A 9,376-nucleotide genomic window follows, 5' to 3' on the forward strand; every position below is an offset into this window, starting at 1 on the left:
ACCTACTTGGAGAGGATCGCACTGGTTGAAGAACCATCGGTGAAGAAGGGAAAAGAATCGGCAGCCAAGAAAGCTAAGGCAGTGCCTGCGGCATCAACACCAGCTACCACTGAGACTCCAAGAGTGACCAAGCGGTCACCGACAAAGAAGAAATTGGAGGTAACACCAGAAAAATTCTTCAAAAGAAAGAGGAAGACTAAGGCAAATGAACTGGACTCCAAAGAAACTGAGTCTGATGAACAACCAAAGAAGGCTAGACAGACCAAGAAGGTGAAGAAGAATGAACCGGCAACATCCGCACCGGTAAATATAGATATATCCTCTTACAAACCTTTGACACATTGTCAAAGAACAATAAAGAATATTAGGAGAAAGTTACTTCATGATTTAATTGATTATTATGATGATTTCAATAGTGAAGAAAAAGATGAAGTACTGTAGGAAATCATTCTTTATTTATGCAAAAATGACCGGTCACCATCAGAGATTAAATCTCAGACACCGGATCCATTGTTTAAAGCATTGGATAACAAATGGTGCATTGCCATTGAAAAGGAACAAGAGATTAGGGAGAAAGTTTTTGCACATTACTTCCCCGAACTCTCAAATTCAGAATTATTTGATGTATTAGATCAAAATAAAGGTCTCTTCTTCACAAGGAGAAGAAGACTCCGGTTGTTGGAAGGGAGAGTTGATGATGTAGAAAAGGATACACATCAACACATGGCCCATGCTATCAGCTCACACAAAGCTCGAATGGCCAATCTCCAAGCAGAAAAGGAACTGGTTATTTCCAAACCGGATGAAGTTTTTGATGAGGAAGGAAACCTGGTGGAGGAACCAATCGACACCATAGATGTCGATGCCCTGGATATAGAAGATGTCACTCAGGACATACCTTCAGAGGGAACTGAACAGGGGCAACAGGCCGATTAGGGTGGTGCACAAGCTGTGGACACACAACAAGCGGCAAAAGACAAGGAAGAAGACAAAAAGAAGAAGGATGAAGATGAGAAACAGAAAAAGGAGGAAGAGAAAAAGAAAGAGGAAGAGGAGAAAAGAAAAGATGAAGAGAAGAAGAAGCAAGAAGAAGAAAGGAAAAAGAAAGAAGAAGAGGACATGGAAGAAAAGAAGAAGAAGGAAGAAGAAGAAAAGAGGAAGAAGGAAGAAGAAGAAAAGAGGAAGAAGGAAGAGGAAGAAAAGAAGAAAAAGGAAGAGGAAGAGAAGAAGAAGAGGAAGAAGAAGAAAAGGAAGAGCAGAAGAAGAGAGAAGAGGAGAAGAAAAAGGCAGAAGGAGACAAGGAAGAAGAGAAGAGAAGAGAAGCAGAAAAGAAGAAAGCTGAAGAAACCAAGGAACGTGAAGCGGCAAAAAGCTCTCAGTTGGAGACTCTGAAGGCAACCGGAAGTCAACCCTCACCGGTTGATCTTTCTAGTCCTATCGATCTCCAATCTGCAAGCGAGTCAGAGCTTATGCAAAGCATCAAGGTTGCTCAAGAGCACCTTGAGATCATTCACAGAAAGAAGGAACAAGACATCATTCAGGCAGCTGTAGACACACTTATCGGTTTAATCCCCGATACTAATCTTCCTTACACTGATTCATCGCTAGCACAACTCAAACTTCTGTGTACTATAGTGGATGATTAGGTGCAGAGCCTAGAAGAAGTAGCTGGGGCCAATGTAAAGAAAGAGCACCAAAAGGCTCTTAATGTTGCTCTGGTGAAGAAACTGAATGAGCTTAGGACTGAACTGTCAAAGGATCAAAAGGACATAAGGAGTGCTTTGGATGAGGGAAACTTGCTACTCAGCAAAATCTGTCAACCTCATCTATTCTGTGATGATGTGCTAGCCAAGAAGCAACAGCTTCAAACGGACTTACAGTCCTACTTAAGCACATTCAAGACTCCTTACGACTCCTTTGCAGCATACGAGCAAACCGTTCACCAGTTCCAGATCCAGTCAGCCAAGATAGAGCAAGAGATCAGCACAAGGTCTAGGGATTTGCAGGAACTTTAACTGGTATTACTTCCACGACTGCAAATTCTCCAGAAATGCTATTTGAACCTGGATGCACTAACAGTCACCTAAGAACTGAGCACAATTGATGCCATGGAGGAACAGGTATCACAAATGCAGACAGAGAAGGAAGTGGCGACCTCCCTACTTGAGCCCTAGTCTCTCTCCATGAAACAATTTTTGCAGGACTACAAAGCGGTTTTTGACAAGTATTATTCATTATTGTCATAAACTCTTTTATATATGTATGGAAACAGGTTTTTGCAGCGGTACTTTGTCATTGTTGGCAAAGGGGGAGAAGTATATGGTTTTAAAATTTTGATGGTCTTAAATTTTGATATATCAGGGGGAGAAGTATATCAGAGGGAGAAGTATCTGTTTTGAAATTTTGATATATGCTATATGCTCTGATGATTATGCTCTAAATGCAAAATTGCTATACACTCTATTGAATAAGGGATAGTGTATATGCTTAGGGGGACCAATTTTGTTAATGGCAAGTTTTTTGTTGTAAAACACTTAGATGTCAAAATTTTATTTTCCTAAGTGTTGCCATCAATGCCAAAGGGGGAGATTGTTGGCATTTTTTGATGTTTATGTTGTGATTGTCATTGATGGACACACACTTGTATTGAGATCCCCTTTATATGTATGAGCTCATGCTCAACCGGTATTTGTTCCAACTGGTATGTTGTATTCTAGTCTTTAGACTAGTGGTGATTTTGTAGAATGTGTTTCCCGGTTTGAAGCGGCATGTCAACCCCAAGTAGTTTGCAGATCACAAGCGGTACGAGGAAGCAAAGCGGCACAACACATTCTTACCAGTCTTCATTTTTGTCAAACCGGCAACCAGCATTTTGTATGAACCGGTAATACTCTGTGATGAGTTACCAACCAACATTTTGTGATGAGTTACCAATCCACTGATTGTTTGATGGTGCCGACACATTGACGGTGATTCTTGTGTCGTGTTACTGAGTATGTCTAGATTCACTGAACCTAGGAAATTGTAATGTAATCCTATTGGACCGACATGAAATCAGATTCCTTTAAAAGGACATCATGTCTAGGGTTTTTGTGTTGTTGAAGAAGTTGCGAATAGGGTTTATGTTGAGCTAGGGTTTAAGGTGGAAGTTGAGAGTGATCTTGTCTGAGAAGATCGATTTGTAACTGAGAGAGATAGAGAAGACTGAAGTAATGCTGGAATGCATTAGCTGTGAGCAATACTGGATCTAACCAAGCAGTTTGTGCTATTAGATAGATCAAACACTTGTTGATTACTCACATTTTTGACAAGTCTATAGCCCTTAACCGGGAAGGCCTCAAAGCCTTTGTAAAATCCTCTAACAAGGTGGTTCACACATGTGAATCTAAAAACCTCTAACAAGGTAGTCTTTAATCGGACTTATCTCCTAACAGAGATTGAGATTCCTAACAGGTTTTGTTCTAGTGAAGAACATTGTAAGACCTTAACCGGTCTGGTTTCTATTATGTAGATAGTGACTTGTGAGTTCCATCTCACCGTGGTTTTTCCCAGTTGGGTTTCGACGTCAAATATCTTGTGTTATGGTTGTATTGCTTTTGTGGGTGAATGTTTTATTCACATTTTGGTTTGTATGTGTGATAACCGGTTTGATTATCAGACTGCTTTACTGGTTTATCTTTAGACTGTGTAAGTGTTTTAGTGCAAAGATTTTTGGCATACTAATTCCCCCCCCCCCCTCTTAGTATTCATCACTCCCATCATTCACTCTAATCCTTACCCTAGGCTCATCACATTCCAACAAACATGTAAATCAATTCCAAAATTAAATTGAAACAACATCACAATTATCTCAATTTCACAACTTTCAATCAAAAGGCCATAAATTCACAAAACACAATAATCACATACAATATGATCCAAATTTATCAAAAATAAAATTTTATATTAAAAATCTATCATACCACATAATAATCCATCAAAATTTCACACAAATACCACTTTCTAAATATTTTCCTAGAATTCCTCAAACTAATGAAGAGTAAAATCCTCCATAAGAATAGCTTCAAGAACACATAAAATTAAAAATTTAAGAATACTCTTTTGGTTCTTAGGTGCCCAACACCCCTCTTCCATATTGAAAGTTATCAATTCATTCAATCCATAAAAAAGTTTGGGCATGATAATGGTATAAGATGGAAAATTCCCAAAGTTTATTCACAACAATTAATTTACGAGTCCAAATGAAATGGTTTAAACACATGAATTTTTTTTAACTACAAATCATTTGCAAACACTTAGAAATGAAAAAAAGAAGAAATGGGAGAAATAAGATGAAACCCTCAATTTTGCACCAAACTTGAAACCAAGAAATCTTCAAAAACACCAAACAAGAGGACAAATCTACGAAGCAACACAAATTCCCACCTATTCCTATCCCAACGCAGCAAATCTCAATCAATTCCACCAAGAAATGCCCTCACAATTTCAATTTAAAAATCTAAGCAAAAAATGGTTTTTCCAATGCTCTTAAAACCTCATAAACTTGCTAAGTGTCAAATGAGTACTTTTTCCTTTATAAGACCCAATTAACTTTTTAAAAATAAAATAAATAAATAAATAAATACAAATTTAGTTCCCACCTTCATAAACTCACCTAAGTGAAATACATATTAAAATGATCATAAATAAGTCCCATAAGAATATTCTCAAAATATTAAATAATCATAAAAATCATATCAACATTAAATATTATGAAAAACACAAATTAACATAAACACCCAAAAACTCTTCATGGGTTGATCACATATAGGAATAGAGTTTCTATAACATTATCAAACATGATATATAGGGTATAACATTGGTATTTGACATAGGTAATTGTACTCGAACTGAGTATGACAGGTTAGAGTTAAACATATTTTGGCCAATGTGACATCTCCTCATAACCATTGTCAAGGTATTCTCATACCTGCATAACCATGTGAAGTCAATAATCTATAACTGTAATCTCTCCACAAAGATCAAGGACACCTACACATATATACACAATAGCCAAAGCACATACAATTTCCTTGAATGGGGCCAAATATAATATCATATCATTTTATTAAGTTTAATTGATTTAAAACACATTATCATTTAATTCCAACATCAACATTAGTATCTCAAATATAGTAAATCAAAATTTCATTATAATATCATCTCAAAAATGTAAGATGCCCAAGTCAGACATCAAAAATCAATTATGTAAAGCATTTTTCATTGTCTTGATGGTGGATGAGTGACTTCCTATGATCAACAAGTCATTGACATAGAGAACTAGAAATGCGAGTTTCATCCTATTACAAAATGTATATGTTTAGAGCAAAATGGCATCAAGTGAACCCAACTATTAGAATGAAGGAGTCTATCTTAGCATACCAAGCTCAAGGGGCCTATTTGAGGCCATAAAAATACTACCAAATTTGACATACTAGTGAGAGAACATGTATGAACTCATATGAATGCCCCATGCGAAATTCCTATTAACAATCACCATGAAGAAAGACAATATTTGCATCAATATAATGAAATTACAAATGATGGGATACAACTATAGCACAAACAAGTTATCTATGGAATTTATTTTAGCAACTAGCACAAAAGTCTCAAAGTAGAGAACTTGGGAGAATCCTTTTGTCACCAAGCAAGCCTTATGAGTGTCAACAAGTAGATTTTCTACAAATTTCATTTAATAGACCCACTTGCATCAAAAAAGTTTCCTTCCCTTATGAAGGGGGACTTGATCCCATGTGTGATTCCTCTCTAAGGAACTAAACTCTTTTTACATAGCAGTGTCCCACTTAGGGACACCAAAAGATTCTTGAAATGACTATGAATTAGAAGCTAAAGCAATGAAGAGATATGGACCCTACTAGAATTATGGCCATTTTATTCTAGTATGCGATGTATAAAAAACCCAATCATATGTTAACTCCATTGTCTAACAAGCCTAAAGAGAGTTTAGAGGAGAACCATCAAACTCTAAATGATGACCATAAAAGGAATGTGAATCCTCATCATTATCATCACCATTTGAAGTGAATGAAGAATACTCCTTATCAAAATAAGGAGGATTGAGATCTTCTGAAAAAAATCATCATGATGCAATGCCTCCAATGTGATGGTGGATGGAGAAGTGGTATGAGAAGAATTGGAAGAGCTCTCCTCAAAATGAACACTCATCTTTTGAACAACTCATGAAATTGGTGGGATGAAAAATCTCATAGCCTTTAAAATCATCTAAGTAACCAATAAATATGCAAATTCTTCTTTGTAAATCCATAGCCATACATTTCTTTATTGGAATGCGAGTCCATGCAAGAGAAACAAACACTTGAAAGTTCTTAATTATGGGATTTTGACCAATCATAGCTTGAAAGGGAGTAACCCACTTCACAACTTTATGAAGAACTTAGTTCTAAATGTAACATGCATAGTTGATGACCTCTAACCAATATTGAGGTACCAAAGATTTGAAGTGGATCATACAAATTGTCATCTCATTTGAGGACATATTCTTGTATTCTACAAACACCATTCTGTTGGGGATTTTATGGAATTGTGTTTTGTAAGTTACTACCTTCTAAAGCACAAAATGTTCAAATTGAGAGTTAACATATTCACCCCCATTATCAATATGTAGAATCTTGATGAACTTAACTAATTGTTTCTCTACAAAATCTTTGAGATCTTGTAAAGATATCAAAGCCCTCAAACTTATATTTGAGAAAATAAACCCCATGTGTATCTCAAAAAATCATAAAAAATGTCAAGGCATATCAGGCCCTTCTAAAAAGATAGATGTGGAAATGGTCCTACCAAATCACTTGGACTAACTTTAGTAGTTGTGTAGCCATCCATGCTTTGTATTTTATCATAATTCTCCTTAGGATGATTACCAAGAATGTATCTACTGTAAAATCCATTAGAAAATTGAAGAGAAGGCAAACTTGAAATTACGTCCTAATGACTAAGCTAGTACTAGTAGTGGCAGTTCAAAAGGCCAAATCACTTATGCCAGAAAAACTCACTTCATTTGAATGATGTGAGTAATTTTGTCAAATGAGAGTAAATAACAAAACAAAAAAACTGATATAGTTTAGAGTGATGATATTCTTTTCCCATAACAACTATAGACCATTGTGTGTTTCACTAATTACCATTGTATTTGGTGTGAACTAATCTTTCTTACTAGATCTTGTGTGAGAAATCTAATAAATATATAAGAGATTATTGAAAAAGATGGAGTACAAAGAAAACCCTAATATTTTCCTTCGCCCACATCAATAACTCTCTCTCAGCACTTCAAGAGGAGTGTCACCGGCCATTGGAATGTCAAGCATAGAAAACGACTCTAAGGAGGTAAAATTATCTTGCGATGAAACCATGTGGTGCAAAGAACCCAAGTAAATGATCTATGTGTCAGGTTGTAAAAAAACAACAACTAGGGCTTTGCCTTTTCCTTTCCCATTACTTTTCTCTATGTCCTTAGAGGACCAAACTAAAGAAATTTGTTTGATAGAGTTACACACCTTAATAGTATTCTTTTCAAGAATGTGTGAGATGATCAATTTGACTCTTAAAACACTTTTGTGTTCATCATGTACAATAATTTTATAGTAAGAACACTTGACATGCTCCTTTTAGGTTATTCACATTTTTATGAAGAGGTTTGATTAGTTGTATTAGAAGTAGTGGGTTTTTTATCTTTCTTCTCTCCTTGGTTCTTATGTTTCTTATCTTGTTTACCAAGCCCTTTCTATTCTTTTGTGTCTTGATTTATGGTAAAAGCATGTGAGTTAGAGGGTTTAATTGTACCCATTTAGACCAATTTATCTTGTTCCCTAGTAAGTTCTATAGAAAAATAATCTAGAGAAGGCATATTATGGGCAAAACCTAGGGCACATTTTTTGGCATATAATATAGAATCAAATACAAAAGAGTTACAAACAAAGTTAGAATACTTAAGATCAGTTTTTTATCTTCTTTAACCATGTCTATTGCAATCATTTCTTTAAAAACTCTTGAAACTCACATCAATAAGTCACCATTTTGAGTGAGTAAAGAAATGTAAAAACCCACACAAAGGTATTGCAATCATTTCTTTAAAACATTTTGAATCTCACATCAGTAAGTCCCCATTTTGAGCGAGTAAAGAAATGTAAAAACCCATACAAAGGAATTACAAAAGTTTCCTAAAACCATCTAACAAGTGAATTAATACACTATTTATTAGCCCATACCATATCAACTTATCTAAATTAACTATGAGATTTGTAGCGTCTAGTTTCAAACAATGATGGTAAAATCAATCCCTTATTTTACATGTTTTTTTTCAATGCAACACGTTTAGATTACATTATGATGAAAATTTACTTGTAAACTTTTCATGAGGCTTGAAAGATTACACCCTTAATTAATGTTTGTATTGTACTTCTATCTATTCCTTTTAAGACTAAGCTAATGCTTTCCTACATATTTTTCAACATAATATTGAGCTTAAAGTATCATGAGCAAAACTAACACAATGTAAACATGTTTTTTTTCAATGCAACACGTCTAGATTACATTATGATGAAAATTTACTTGTAAAATTTTCATGAAGCTTGAAAGATTACACCCTTAATTAATGTGTATTGTACTTCAATCTATTCCTTTTAAGACTAAGCTAATGCTTTCTTAATTTTTTTCAACATAATATTGAGCTTAAAGTATCATGAGAAAAACTAACACAATGTAAGCAAAGGGTCCAATGAAATTCCAAACTATGCTAGTTATGACTTATCAACCACATGACATTTAAGTTCACTGCTTATTTGGTGAATAGTCTTTTTCCAGTAACCCAAAAAAAAGTGGTTTTAAATACATAAATACTTTATTTGTTAAATCTTTGTGCTATTATGGGCTATTATGAGTTTAAATTGCTAGAAAACAAATCTCTTTCACTATAACCTCTATATCACTTCTCATTTCTAAAAGTTTCAATCCAAATCAATTTTTAAAAATAAGAGTAATAAGATTAGATATACAAATATCAATACTATGAATGTTCCTTTTCTAACACCACAAACCTAAAACTAAGAGAGCATAAAACATTTACTAGATTTGCAAATTCTCTATATATATTAAATATATTACTTTTGTAATATCAATTGATTAACTTGTCTCCCATCAAACTAATTGTTACATCTAAAGATGTCTCATGATAATATACTATGTACTCTCAACAAAGGATGCATCATGCCTCATCAAACTAGGCCAATGTTGGAGCATCATGCCTCATCAAACTAGGCCAATGTTGGAGCTTAGATGACATTTCTAGTGGCTCTTCTTT

Source organism: Cryptomeria japonica, chromosome 7 (assembly GCF_030272615.1).
Source record: "Cryptomeria japonica chromosome 7, Sugi_1.0, whole genome shotgun sequence".
NCBI classification, from domain to species: Eukaryota; Viridiplantae; Streptophyta; class Pinopsida; order Cupressales; family Cupressaceae; genus Cryptomeria; species Cryptomeria japonica.